General features: G+C 38.1%; 1 long non-coding RNA gene across 2 annotated transcripts; it reads left to right on the forward strand.

Moving 5' to 3' along the window:
* The first annotated feature begins 2,330 nt into the window (after positions 1-2,330).
* On the forward strand, positions 2,331-14,447 carry LOC124874910. Of its 2 annotated transcripts, none has more exons than XR_007039911.1 (3): positions 2,331-5,767; positions 11,622-12,239; positions 14,074-14,447. It is a non-coding gene; the product is annotated as an uncharacterized LOC124874910 (long non-coding RNA). The 2 variants fall into 2 exon arrangements; XR_007039912.1 differs by having other exon boundaries at positions 11,622-11,949; positions 12,119-14,447.
* Positions 14,448-14,943: the final 496 nt, after the last annotated feature.

Consider the following 14,943-nt stretch of genomic DNA (forward strand, 5'->3'; position numbering starts at 1 on the left):
TGTAAGAGTGAAAAAAAGAAAGCTGAAACAAAACAAGTAAGATAATAATAACATGGTGGTTGTGGCATGATTCTGTGGGATGCTCTTTTTCAATAGGGCAAGGAACACTGGCCAGCATTGAAGAAATGATAGATGGAGCTAAATGTGGGGCAATTCTGGAAAAAACAATGTTAGAGACTGTCAAGGGCTTGAGACTGGGGCAAAATTCACCTTCCAGCAGGAAAATGACCCTAAACATACAGCCAGAGCTACAATGGTTGCAATCAAAAAGCATGTTGTTGTGTTAGATTGGCATAGTCGAAATCAAAACCTAAATACAACTGACAATCTGTGACAGGAAGTGAAAATGAATGATGCGCTCCATTCGATCTGGCTGAGCTTCAACTATTTTTCAAAGAAGAATTTGTAAAAATGTAAATTTCTAGAAGTTTATAGAGACATAGTCCAAAAGATTTTTGGTTATAATTGCAGCAAACAGTTGTGCTACTTGGGGTGAATACAAATGCAGAATCTATTTAAAAAACAAAAAATAAAAATTGAACGCCATATTTTCCTTCCACCAACAGTTATGCAGTTTATATTGCGTGGGCCTATCACATCAAATCCCAATAAAAAACATTGAAGTTTGTGGTTTTAACATCAAACCATGTGAAAAAGTTCAAGGCATATTCATAAATTTTGGAAGGCTCCATAAACTAAAATGCAAACTGATATGCTACAAACAATACCATTTTGAATTCAACACATTTTTTTTCTAAATCAAACAAAAGCTAAATATGACATGCTATATACAGTACAGACCAAAAATTTGGACACACCTTCTCATTCAAAGAGTTTTCTTTATTTTCATAACTATGAATATTGTAGCTTCACACTGAAGGGATCAAAAGTATGAATTAACACATGTGGAATTATATACTGAACAAAAAAGTGTGAAACAACTGAAAATATGTCTTATATTCTAGGTTCTTCAAAGTAGCCACCTTTTGCTTTGATTACTGCTCTGCACACTCTTGGCATTCTGTTGATGAGCTTCAAGAGGTAGTCACCTGAAATGGTTTTCACTTCACAGGTGTGCCCTGTCGGGTTTAATAAGCGGGATTTCAAGCCTTATAAATGGGGTTGGGACCATCAATTGTGTTGTGCAGGAGGTGGATACAGTACACAGCTGATAGTCCTACTGAATAGACTGTTAGAATTTGTATTATGGCAAGAAAAAAGCAGCTAAGTAAAGAAAAACGAGTGGCCATCATTACTTTAAGAAATGAAGGTCAGTCAGTCCGAACAATTGGGAAAACTTTGAAAGTGTCCCCAAGTGCAGTCGCAAAAACCATCAAGCGCTACAAAGAAACTGGCTCACATGAGGACCGCTCCAGGAAAGGAACACCAAGAGTCACCTCTGCTGAGGACGATAAGTTCATCCAAGTCACCAGCCTCAGAAATCGCAGGTTAACAGCAGCTCAGATTAGAGAACAGGTCAATGCCACACAGAGTTCTAGCAGCAGAAACATCTCTAGAATAACTGTTAAGAGGAGACTGTGTGAATCAGGCCTTCATGGTAAAATAGCTGCTAGGAAACCACTGCTGAGGACAGGTAACAAGCAGAAGAGACTTGTTTGGGCTAAAGAATACAAGGAATGGACATTAGACCAGTGGAAATCTGTGCTTTGGTCTGATGAGTCCAAGTTTGAGATCTTTGGTTTCAACCACCGTGTCTTTGTGCGGCGCAGAAGAGGTGAATGGATGGACTCTACATGCCTGGTTCCTACCGTGAAGCATGGAGGAGGAGGTGTGATGGTGTGGGGGTGCTTTGCTGGTGACACTGTTGGGGGTTTATTCAAAATTGAAGGCATACTGAACCAGCATGGCTACCACAGTATCTTGCAGCGGCATGCTATTCCATCTGGTTTGCGTTTAGTTAGACCATCATTTATTTTTCAACAGGACAATGACCCCAAACACACCTCCAGGCTGTGCAAGGGCTATTTGACCAAGAAGGAGAGTGATGGGGTGCTGCGCCAGATGACCTGACCTCCACAGTCACCGGACCAGAACCCAATCGAGATGGTTTGGGGTGAGCTGGACCGCAGAGTGAAGGCAAAAGGGCCAACAAGTGCTAAACATCTCTGGGAACTCCTTCATGACTGTTGGAAAACCATTTCAGGTGACTACCTCTTGAAGCTCATCAACAGAATGCCAAGAGTGTGCGGAGCAGTAATCAAAGCAAAAGGTGGCTACTTTGAAGAACCTAGAATATAAGACATATTTCCAGTTGTTTCACACTTTTTTGTTCAGTATATAATTCCACATGTGTTAAATCATAGTTTTGATCCCTTCAGTGTGAAGCTACAATATTCATAGTCATAAAAATAACGAAAACTCTTTGAATGACAAGATGTGTCCAAACCTTTGGTCTGTTACTGTATGTTAGCTCAAAAAATCTCCAGAAGTAACTTATAGCATCGGCCTCAAACCTAAACTGTTATTTCAGTCTGACTTTAAAACCTTTATCTTGCTTTCTTGATGCTAAAAGGGAAATATATATATTTCCCTCACTTTTCATTCTAAGAGAGAGCACTAGCCAGCCTAAGCTCTCTGTCAGTGCTCAAAGTTATTATCAGAGGGAATAAAGAAACCATTTTTCTGGAGCGGGAGAGAAATTCTCACAGTGATATATCACCGCCTTGGATTCGGGGGAAGACAGACTGTCAGTAAAATATGTGATGATGCGTTAAACTTTAAGGACCTCTTGGGAACCGCAGAAGACAAAGTGAATAACAAATGTATGTGTTATTATTTGCAGCTATGATGACCTCAACCAAAAACTGTACCTCTGAGATAGAGCAAATAAGTAGGTCGGGAATGATTTACAAATGTTTAGTTAAAACATTGGCTATAGTAAATAATATGTCAACAGCTCTCTGTATAACACAGATGTATTAACCTTGATAAATATAACAATGAAATTACTGAATATAACTTTCGTATGTTAGAATCATTAAGATTTTTCCCTCTAGCAATCTTTAAACTTCACTGGAAATCCAAAGTACTGCTTACTGAACATAAAGAAGGAAAATAATTTTCAGTGAAATTATGAAGCCAAACTGTAATTAACATTATGAAGCCTTATGCAAGCAATTATTGACAGAAAACTCAGATTTTAAAAGAAGTTAAGCTGTATATTGCATTTTGTTAACAAAGTAAAATCTGAACAATGTGTTTTTAATTTTATCTGTATCACATTTGACAATAGACCTTTGTGGTCATGCAATCATCATAGCTAAACAGTTCAGATTTTTCTTGTTTATTTTACTGTTTTATAGGGGATATGTAAAATATGTTTTGCAGCATTACTCAATCTGGGGTTTTGACAAAAGCAACTTTGAGAAAGAAAAAGAAATCTCACAAATACAAAAATATTACAATGATACATTTCCTGTCACAGATTAAATGTTATATGTAACTTAAGGTAAAACATTGCTTATTTTTAAAAAGTAAAAAAAAACCTGCATTTATAGTAAAGATTTAACAAAAACACAATATTGTTTCATCATACTGAGGCATGATGAACATCTGAGTCTTTTATGTCCAAACGGTGAACAAATTAGTCAACAACTAGGACACAAAGAAACAAGTTTCAAGGTGATTTGTTGCATTGAGTGTAGTCTCCCTTAGATAGAGATTCGCAGAGCAAAGATCAGCTGCAAGAGGTTTAGAATATAACTCTGACGATCCACATCTCATAATGGATGCTAAGGTGGATCCTAAGGATGAAGCAAACTGTGACGAGGATACTGATCACCTTCAGAACCTAAACTGGAATTAATCTATTTATATTCCTCATCAAAGTTTTACATTTTTATGTATCGGTGAATGTTTGTCACTTAACTTTATTCTGCTGGTACAGCCTTAACTAGTTATGTGACTCACTCACACTGATACAGAAAACACATAGCACCAACATATAGCAATTTTGCGAGTTGTGCATCACTGAATCATGCTGGTTTTCTAAAAAATCTCCTCATGAAGCCACTATAACAAGCCTTGCTTTTTATATTATAAATATTTACAAACCTAGTATCGTGGTTCATGTGCAGCCATGGCACGGCAAGCTGATTCTGCCTGCTTTATTGGCAGTCATGGCAGATGATGGGGGAGTTTTGCAGGTCCGAACAGGCAGTATAGTTGGCACTTAAATATAAAATCTGGCCATCTCAGTCCAGTCTATTGCCCTTTATGACCTGCCCATACCATTTATTTTATTGCACGTTTATCCAGAGAACATACACAGTGTTCTCACGTATGGCTCAGGAGTTTTAATGCAGTCTTACAGAATAGAAGTAAAGCAGAGAAAACTAGTCATACTTTGAGATCAAGTCGTACCTAGTAATACTTTGTTCTGTAAATTTACAAATGTCTGATGTCTCTAAGTGATGTACAATGTGGAAGCAGGTTTGTTGTAAATTTTATTCACTTAATAATAACAAATAATGATTTACCATAAAGTAGTAAAACAATTAGAAAAAAAAATATCTGAAGCTTTTTTGCAGTTTTAGCAGTGTGGCTTAAAAAAATGTTTCTTGACATGGATTTTTGTTCCCCCTTAATAAATATACTTAAATTGAAAGTTGGATTTTTTTTTCCCATTAGTGAAATTACACTTCCGCAATAACAGATGAAAATGTTTTGGGCCCCACTTTCAATAAAAATGTTAAAGTTAAAGTAATCAGAGATGAAATACGTAGTAATGCTCTCCTCTGTTCCAGCTGGATTTATAAACAAGCACTTATTCCCTAACACATTAACCATAACTGATTAAAGATGAAATAATTTCTTGTTGAATTATATATGGCAGTAAAAGGCACTTAAAATAAGCACATTAATATCTGATGATAACTGCAGTAAACTGTTAAATTGCTTGTCGGGGAGGCTGAGATCCCCTCAGTGATTCATGTCTAACTGGGCACCAAACACCAGAACAGTGGTTTAATTCCTCCATGGTGCCTACAGCCAAATACCCCTGGTGCTGTGCCACATTTGGACACTTTCTCCCAAGACATGCGGCTGAGGATGGAGCGGCTGAGGATGGAGCGAGTGCTTCTCCAGCTGCTGGATTCCCATGTGAGAGTGCGGAGAACACGTGGAGGGTTAGTCAGAGCTTGCCCTGGATGAGCTGCGTGGAGGTCGGCCAAGCGGGCGTCAAGTGCTGGTTTACTTGCAGCGGATTCCTGAGCAACATTATATTAGTGAGTTTGTAAATACACATATCATAAGCTAGAGCCTGGTTACTTTTAGCCATTGTGCGGCAACACTGATTTTCAATAAGAGACAGTTTAATTCTACCCCGTCCGTGTAAAAAATTGTTTTTTGTTTTTTTTACCAAATACCACTGTAATACCACTGTGGACCTGCTATGACTAAAATATTATGTTAAAGGTTAGGCAGATATTGGATTCCACAGTGGAAATGGTCACAGAAAAAAAATGGCCTGGGTAAATGAATGTTCCAGGAAAACAAGCTTCTGGTCTCTTAAGAGGAATGCACATTGGGAGCGCCATGGTGCATCTTATCAAAAAACACGTGTCAGCTGGCCTCTATGACACACATGTGACGTGTCATGATGAAGTGCTCTGTTACAACACAGAATACTGGAATGAGACTTGTGGATAGTGTTATCAGAACCATCAATGTTTCTACAGAGAACAGGATTGAAAAGGATCGCTTGGCGCATTGCCTTGGAGCATCGCCCACCAACCAAAAGCTGCCGGTGTGAATTGTTTATCTTTTACTCTAAACAAGTTATATTAATAACTAATGAAAAATAATTAAAGTGGTTTCTCAACATAATTCTAACTCAGATGAAAAAAAAAAATTAAAAAAAGCAAAGCCTGTAAAAATTAGGCAATATAATGAAAGTTTTTTTTAGTTTGAATTTATGGTCAGGTTGGATCTTATTTCTGTGACTCCATTATACATTGTTTGTTTTGGGTAAAACCTTTGCAACAGTGTCATGGTCCAAAGAAGGTTTAAACAGGATCTCCAAAGAAAACATGCATCAGAAAACAAGAAGAGGTTGTGTTTTGTTTGAAGGCTAAAAGAAACTACACGCAAAATAAGATATTACAGAGAAGATAGCATCTCTCTGTGCTAATGTAGTTTGCCTACATAAATAATGTATTATGCATGCATTTAGCAGAAGGTCTGCTTATAATTATGAACTTTATTGTAGATTACAGTTAGAGAAAATTGTGTCACATTGTCAATGGTCAGCAATGCTTGTGTCAGTCTCAATGCACTGCATAAAAAATGCTGAAAGCTGGTGGTTACTTTGATTCCTCAGAAGAAAAACTGGTGAAAAAAAAGTGACACAGCTTAGGGTAGTAAGTAAGATGTGCCTGCCGTCAAAATAAAGTCTCTTAGCCATTTAAAATCCTGCTGTTTGTTTTAAATGATTCCGAATGCAAACCTGTTCATTTTGGAATAGGTTTGCATTCCAACAGGAAGTTGGTAGAGATCACCTAAATTATTTGGTAGGCCATATATTTTCAACAGAGTTGAGTCCACGACCATTGCAGAAGCTTAATATCCATCCCAGAACCAGTTTTGAAGGAGAAGGACTACCTCCAAGTTCCTCTTCACTAACAAATTCAAAAGTGCACCAATTCTTGTTTTTAAAAATCCTTGACATTGTAAGTTGTATAATCCGAACACTTCACTGCAGGAAGATGTGTCTTTAAAAGGTGCTGCCAATGAGTGTGTGTAAAATTCTGACCAAGATTTTGTTTTGTAGCAAGAACTGTGCTGTGCAGCATTAAATGCAAAATAGAAAAATAACCAAGAATTGTGTGCTAACAGAACATTATTGAGAATGCCAGCACCTCTCCTTCTGAGGTCAGCATATACAACAGATGTCAGTTGGCCTAAAAGAAGCCTGACATCACTTTTCACAAATCAAATCAAGCTGATATGTCAGACTTCCCCATATGATCTACCAACATGTACATCTCACATCACCTGGGAAATCGTGGGCAACACAATTTAATTACAACTTAAAAAACGTGTAGAGGTGTAAACATCACTCTGTTTCATCTCTTTATGTGAGTGGACATGAAGACAATGTGTTAGGAGGAAACAAATTTGGCCTGACAGCCACATCAAAGGGTGCAGTCAGGGGCTTACTGCTACTTAAGGCACAGGAATGCTGTTGCTAAGCATCAGCCCAGAACCTTTGAGCCCTTTAAGGACTTTACAATTTAAAGGCACAGTAATCTAAGTGTATGAGCAATGTTTGATTTTGATTTAAATAATAATTTTAAAAAAAATTTGAAAAATCTCATTCTTATTATTCTGGCATTTAGCAAATAGAAATTATGTTGGTGATCCTAACTGACCTAAAACGGTAAAAGTTTAGTCAACTTTAATATCAGTTAGTGATAAAAAAAGTAATTATTTTATTCAGTGTATACACTAAATAAAATGCTTTCTACTTTTTTCAATTACAATATTTACATATATGTAAATATTGCAAATTGTATGTTTCACAAATTCTCTAAATTTGCAAAATGCATCGATGAAAATGGAATCTTTATGGTTATTACATTAGTGTAAAAGCTCAATGTATCAATAATAATAATTACAAAAAAGTTTTAAGTTTTTAAAAAATACAATTTTCTTACAATGATTCGATCAGGCACTGTGGTTTAGATGAAACAAGGAACAGATTTTATTAAGAAGTTTTCAGTTTTACTGTTTTCCATAAAAAAACAGAGAAGTTATTTGTTGTCTAATTTCCTCTTGCCTTTCATGGAGTTCATACTTACTAATGAATAGAGACATGCATCACTACATAAAAGCTATGAGTCAGTGCTATTTGCCACCTTCCTGTGAATAAATTCAGCTCCCTCCTCTTGCTGGGATGAGGTTTGGAAACAGCGGGGTGTCATTGGACGGACAGGGCAGGCAGGCTCTTATAATTCTGTCCATCAAGCTAATTCATTATTTCAGCAGCTACAGATTTCTGCTCTGAATTAGGCAAACTGACAGGTTTGCATTCAGTTCAGAGGAAAGAGCTTTGAAGTCAGACTTTGGCAAATGATCTGGAGGAGCAAGTCGAATGCGCCCTGTCATTCACCACCCTGACAAGCAATACATTTTCATGTCGCAGCAAGAAAATCAGCCAGAGGACGGCTGAAGGCTCGTTTATAGGAAATAGAAGTGCTAGGTGACCTCTCACTAACTTGTAATCCGCACAGTATTAGTCATAACAAGAGAGGATAAATCCTCTGTGAGAGCTGAGCCGTCTAAGCATGGCATGGGGCTGCCTGACCAACAAATCCTCTACTTTTTTTCTACCTTATTGTTGAGATGAAAGAGAAATAGTGCTGCAGATTACTGAAAACAATCAGGCATTATAAGCAATAAAAAAAACGGAAAATACAGGATCTGCTTTGTGAGAGGCCACTCATTACCCATTAGACGCAATTTCTGACAGCCGGGAATAATTACCCAATATCACTTTGAGTCAGACCCGAGATGTTGTAACAGCCACAGTCCTGAAGCTCCTTAATGTAAATTCATGTGTTTTTCATATGTACATTGCCTTGCAACAGCAATTTGAGTGCAATTGATTGCGATTTTATGTGATAGAAAAACTCAAAATAGTGCATAATTGAAAATTGGAAGAGACAAGAAAGATGGTTTTAAATTTGTTTACAAATAAAAAACTGAAAAATGTGGAATGCATTTATGTCCAGATCCTTTCCTCTAAATAAAACCTCTGGCAACTAACTGTCTTCCTTTCTCTACCTCTTTGATCACCTGTCCGGTCCCCATTGAAGAAAAAAAGCATGGTATGATGCTGCCACCACCAGTTTCACCATGGAGATGGTGTGTTTGAAATGTTCAGCTGTAGCTTTCTGCCACACACTGGGTTTTGTATGTAAGCCAGAAAGATTCGTTTTGGTCTCATCTGATCAAAGCATTTAATTTCACATGTGTTTAAGGGTTATTGAATACTTTCTAAGACACTTGTACTAAATGTCACTTTTAGTTCTACATTTTTGCACTCATACCCACCCATAATGACTTATAATGCCTCTTTTGAAACCAGATTTGTCATAAAAGCCAAACAGAATACAATTCACCTTGAAAAATGTACTCTAATGTGTCTAAAAAGATCCGGTGTTGTTTTCCCATTGCTCCTCCTTTTTGTTTCTTATTGAACCATACCCACAGGCAAACAGAAAGAAACAAAAGTCCCATCTGTCAGTGTCCTGCCTTTAACCGGCTATGGAAAATAAGTTAAAAGTTTATGCCTATACAACGGTCACACTGCACTTAAGCAGCGGCAGTCCATTCAGGGGTTATTGAAACATTTTAACACTGTCTCTCTTCAATGTGCAACAGCTTGTGCTCAGCAGTGCGCAAAGGTTTTCAGGCTTCAAAAGATGTGGCGTTAGCAGTGGCAAAATAGGACTGGGGTGTGGCAAACCATTGCATCATATAATGTCTGCTGTTAGCAACTTAAGATAAAAAAAAATAGAAATTGTCTGTATTTTTAGCACCTGTGATATTTGCCTATATACACACTTCACTGACTCTTTTACTCTGAGTCAATCTTTTCCTTTTGCTATAATCAGCTTTCATTCCAACCCTTTTGATCAGTTGCTTTCCTTTGTGCTACACAGCTCATCACCTTTATTTTCCACTATAATTGCATGGGAAAGATCTCCCCTTTGATACCATCTGCATGCCAAATCACTATCAGGGACAGAGTGTCGAAAAGTGCCATGTGTGCTCTCTGCTGGGAGAGAAAAAAAGCGTTCATACACCTGTGGAAGACAAACAGGGTTTTCAGAGATATGACATATCCATCATCACAGTGCAGGATATGAACTGTTCTGTCATTTTAATGGTGCATAGTGGAACATTAGGTGCTGATAGACATGTGTTGCACATGGTGAACTGTCTGGCAGCTGGCATTCCCAGGTCTGCAACCTCCACCTCTACAGCTTTAAGCCCTCCAAGGCCCCCTGTCTCTTTTCCTGGCTGTAATTTTCCAGGCTCATTGCTGAGCTGCTGTATGTAGCTGCACGGGATGTTCTGCTCCCCCTCAGGCCTTCTTTCTCTTCTCGTTTGCCACCACTGCAATGTCAACATTTCAAAACAGCCAAGTGGATTGCAAAGATGTTGATTCTCTCTTCTGAAGAACGTTTAAAAAGGTATAGAAAATACAAAGCAAAATGGGATGAAAAACACATAGCTTTCCAAGATAAAAGGTAAAAAAAAAAAAAAAAACAGCAAAGGTTGTGTGTTTTGGACAGGAATGCACCGAGATATTCGGTAAAAAAAATGGTCAGCTCGATGGGTCCCGACTGGTGAAACTCAAAATCTGATCATTTTTGCAATTACTGAATGCACCATTGCTAAGTTAAAATATGTTGCTCCAAAAAAAGTTTCAAAGCTAGGTATTTTTTGAATCAGAAATGTGTTTAAAACTGAAGTGAGAGGAAGGGTGCAGGAAGCTTTTCCTACAGAGGCAGGTTAGTAGGTCTGGTGTTACTTGAACTGCCTTTAGAGGTACTCAGAGTAAATGTTGGTGTCAGCAATTTACAATAAAATAACCATGATAAGTTGTTCAAGCACAGTAATCTTAGCTTCAAGCAGAAACTACTCAAAAGAGAAAAACACTGAATATTTTGAGAACTCCAGGTATGAATAAGCAGATGACAGTGATCTAAGAAGAACTGTTGGTAGCTACATAATGTATACATTATATATATAATATATATATAACATTATATATATACTAATGGTTGGAAAAACATATTCCCTGACATATTCAGTTGGGCTAACTAGCAAAACAAGCTAATAATGTATTTTCTCTGTATTGTACTGTAGCAACAGGTTCACAAAAAGAGCCTATACAATAAAAGTGTATAAAGATTCACTGACACACAAATGATCACAAGGGTCTATGTTTAACCGTTTTTACTGCATCTATCAAAGTGTCAAAGGTTTAAAAGGTTGTCTGCCATCTTGGATTTTGAGGTTGGGATTGGTGAGAAATCCTCAACATTTCCACATGGAATTGCGACTTCAAGTGATCTTTCTGTTAATTTTTGGATCATGGATCTTTTTGACTTCAAATATACATTGAAAACATGCACAAACTTGCATCCAATCATAGAAAAATGCAACGTCAATACATACATAAAAAGTCATGACAGAAAAAAAAACACTGCTGTAGACAATGTGCACAGAGCCTGAAGTTCACAATTAGCAATGCTAACTTTACAAGTCTTGTTATTTGCTAATATAAGATGCTAAACCAACTTAAGCTGTCAAGTCCATAACAATTTTGTATTTGTTTTAAAATTAGTAAAGACTTGTTTTACAGTGACTGCTCTTTCACACAGTGTTGTTGCCTCTGCTCCTAATACAAATAAATGTTTAAATACTGGTAAATACAGTAGTAAAAAGGAAATCAAAACTGGCTAAAATCATTCTCAGCAGATGAAACTACAAACACAAATCTGTCGTTTTGGATACCTTTAAGGTTCATTGTTTTAGACGAGTGTTTTAAATGCTATTCTCCCTGTTTTTTCTATTTGTTTCTGCAGGTTTTGTTTAATCTGGTTGGTTAAAAGAAAACACCTACATAATTCTTTCAGACCTGGTGCATCTTTACAAGGAAAACATTGAAACAAAATAATTAAAAATAATACTCAGAAGCAGCTCTGGGAAGTCTGCAAATAAAAGAATGACTACATGCCATCTACCCACAGAGAGAGACGCTGAGATAAGCGGGACGGATTCGACTGAGAGAACCTGTTATCAGGGATGGCGCTATGCTCTGACATCAGGATAAGCATATCTATCAGCGTGCTGCCAAACATCCCCAAGTGAGCTTGGCGGAGAACAAAGCCCGCATCGTCTCTCACAGCTAAGGTTACAGCCGTATGATGATGTACTTGTCACTGTGGTGTAACTGATCCACTGCCCCAGCCAGTTCCAAGTGAACAAAAAGAACCCACACAAAGATTTGGATATCATATGAACTGTTTTAGATATCTACTTATTAGTCCCTTGATAGTTACAGCTGACTTGATTCTTACAGCTTTGAACCAGGAAGCTGTGAGGGGCTGTCTCAGATAAATTGCCAAACAAAAAGAGTCGAAGTAAAACAAAGAAGCCGGTTGATATGGTCCACCAACACCTCAGCGGCCACGCCTGTCTAGGTGAGATCTCCTCAAAATCCAGTCTGATCTGGATTATTGTTCTCTTACTACGAGATCAGAGTAATCTTTTTATTATTTAAGGTCACCAAAGAAAACACAGAAAATTCTGTTACATGAAATAAAATATATTTTCAAACCTTCAAAAAGTCCTGAAAGGCAGCCATAGTTAAGTCACATACAGTAACTAGCAAAGGTTTTCATTCCCCTTGAATTTTTTTCACATTTTGTCCAATCACACATTTCAGTGTTTGATTTGGGATTTTGTGAAAGACCAGCACAAAGTGACACATAATTGTCAAGTGGAAGGACAACAACACATGGTTTGCAAATAAAAATATAAAAGAATGTACAGATAGAAACCCAGTGCAACCAATTGCCTTCAGTAGTCACCTAATTAGAACTCAGTCTACTTCTTGTTTAATCTCAGTAGAAATCAAGCTGTTCTGTGAAGGCCTCAGAGGGTTATTAGAGATCATCTAGAAAACAAAGTTGAATAAGTTGTGGAGAAGTTCAACATAGTGTTAAATGCAATTTGGAATCGGCGACAAAAACTTGAAATTTTATTTGTGTTTACTGACACTTTCCATCCAATCTGACTGAGCTTGAGCTGTTTTGCATATTTTACCTCCCCTTTTCCTTCAACTTCCAAATTGCAGACCGTTTTAAAGTGCATTAAAGTTTGTGGTTGGAACATGGAAAACATTTTGAAAAAGTTCAAGGCACTGCACAGCACCATGCTATGGATTCTCTGGTTCCTACACCTTTTGTACCAGAAACACCACAGGCTAGTTATTACTGACACAGTCTACATATCTCATTACTTAGAGGTCAAAAACAAAAAACAGAAGCAAAACAAAAGCAGGATGGAGCAGGCTTTTGGCACATGCTGCAGGAGCATATTCAATATTTTGTTCAAGGCTTTGAGAAAAAAAACACAAAAAGAGCTGGCAGAACAATTTCAATCTGACAAAGTGTTGGTGGATGAGTCAGTGAATGAATCACTGACGGTATCACAAAACAAGGCGCAGCATTTGAAGCGAAATCCAGCCCTCAAAGGGAAGTTCAGCACTGGCAGTGATGAATTATGGCCTCTCCGGTGCCTTCCATATGGTTCACCTCAATATCCTGTTCATTATGATGTACTGAGTCCCATCACTGGCATTTCTGGGGTTTATTTACAGCCGGGCCAAATCGCAAAATGACTCGAAGCCAAAAAGGACATTGTGTATACAATATTTGGTTTTGGATTTGAAGGATAAGAGTTGGTTCTATATGAGGACATCTGTTTTTTTATGCCTTTGGAACCTACCAGCTCAAGCCAGAAAACACTACTACAACAATTACAAAAGATCTCTGAAGTTACAACACACAGAAAGCGAAGGTGCGAGTCGACAGAATGGGTGTGGAGTGCTCTGAGCCAGACAAGGCAGCTTGTCTTGCTTGCAAAGAGAAACAACTATCTGTGTGATCGCTCCACTCCACATGCCGGAGTCTAAAGAAACCCCTGTTTTTATTTCCATAAAGCCACGTTCTGTCTTTTGTTCTGACGCAGATAAGATGTATAAATTATGAGCAGCTGACAAAGTATACAGGGGCGCCTCGGGCAGCTCATCAGTCATGCTCAGCCTGTCAGCAGGTAACTGATGGGGGCCCTACAGGCACAAAGCCCCCTTTTTAAGCAAAGGAGAAGAAGGGGAGGGAGGTGGAGGAATTAAAGCAGTTGTTGGAGTCCTGAGCACAACAGCTGACTCATATTTAACAGTCTCTTTAAAGAAGTGAGGCAGATGCCAAGAGCTTCGGGCTTCACAGTGCCATTTTGTGGTTCTCTCCTCAGGAGCGTATGTCTAGCTGTTGTGCTCTGTCGATGTTACACAATGGCAGGCGAGCTGGATGGAGGCACAAAAAGAGTCATCCTGAGAGACCACCCATGAGGAGATGGAAAGGGGTCTGTGCTTGGGTGACCACATGGTTGCGACAATCTTCTGTTTAAACAAAACATGCAATGCTGATCAGAAGTTTACATACACTCTTCATCAGCATGAATTTTATATAAACCTTTAACTTTTAAGGGTGCATTTGAAGCATTTTTTCAGGTTGGAAATATTATACATGAAGAACTTTAATGAATTCTAAAAATTCAAATCAGTTTATTTATAAAGCGCCAATTCACATGTTGTCTCAAGGCACTTCACAAAAGTCAGGTACATACATTCCAATTAATCCTAACTATTGAACAGTGCAGTCGGAGTTAGCTTTTTTTTCAAATTGGATAAAAAGTTTTTCTGTCTAAGGAAACCCAGCAGATTGCATCAAGTCAGAGACTTGTTGCAGTCACTCCTCCCGGATGAGCATGTGGAGACAGTGGACAATCACTGGCATTGACTTTGCAGCAATCCCTCATACTGAGCATGCATGTAGCGACAGTGGAGAGGAAAAACTCCCTTTTAACAGGAAGAAACCTCCAGCAGAACCAGGCTCAGTGTGAGCGGCCATCTGCCATGACCGACTGGGGGTTTGAGAGAACAGAGCAGAGACACGAAAAGAACAAAGAAGCACTGATCCAGGAGTACTTTCTATGGGAAGGAAAAGTAAATGTTAATGGATGCAGCTCCTTTAGTCGTTTCACCTAGAAAAAAAGAACAGATAAACTCTGAGCCAGTTTTCAAGGTTAGAGTCTGAAAGAGAGCACATATAATTAGTTACA

The sequence above is a fragment of the Girardinichthys multiradiatus genome, chromosome 10 (genome assembly GCF_021462225.1).
Source record: "Girardinichthys multiradiatus isolate DD_20200921_A chromosome 10, DD_fGirMul_XY1, whole genome shotgun sequence".
NCBI classification, from domain to species: domain Eukaryota; kingdom Metazoa; phylum Chordata; class Actinopteri; order Cyprinodontiformes; family Goodeidae; genus Girardinichthys; species Girardinichthys multiradiatus.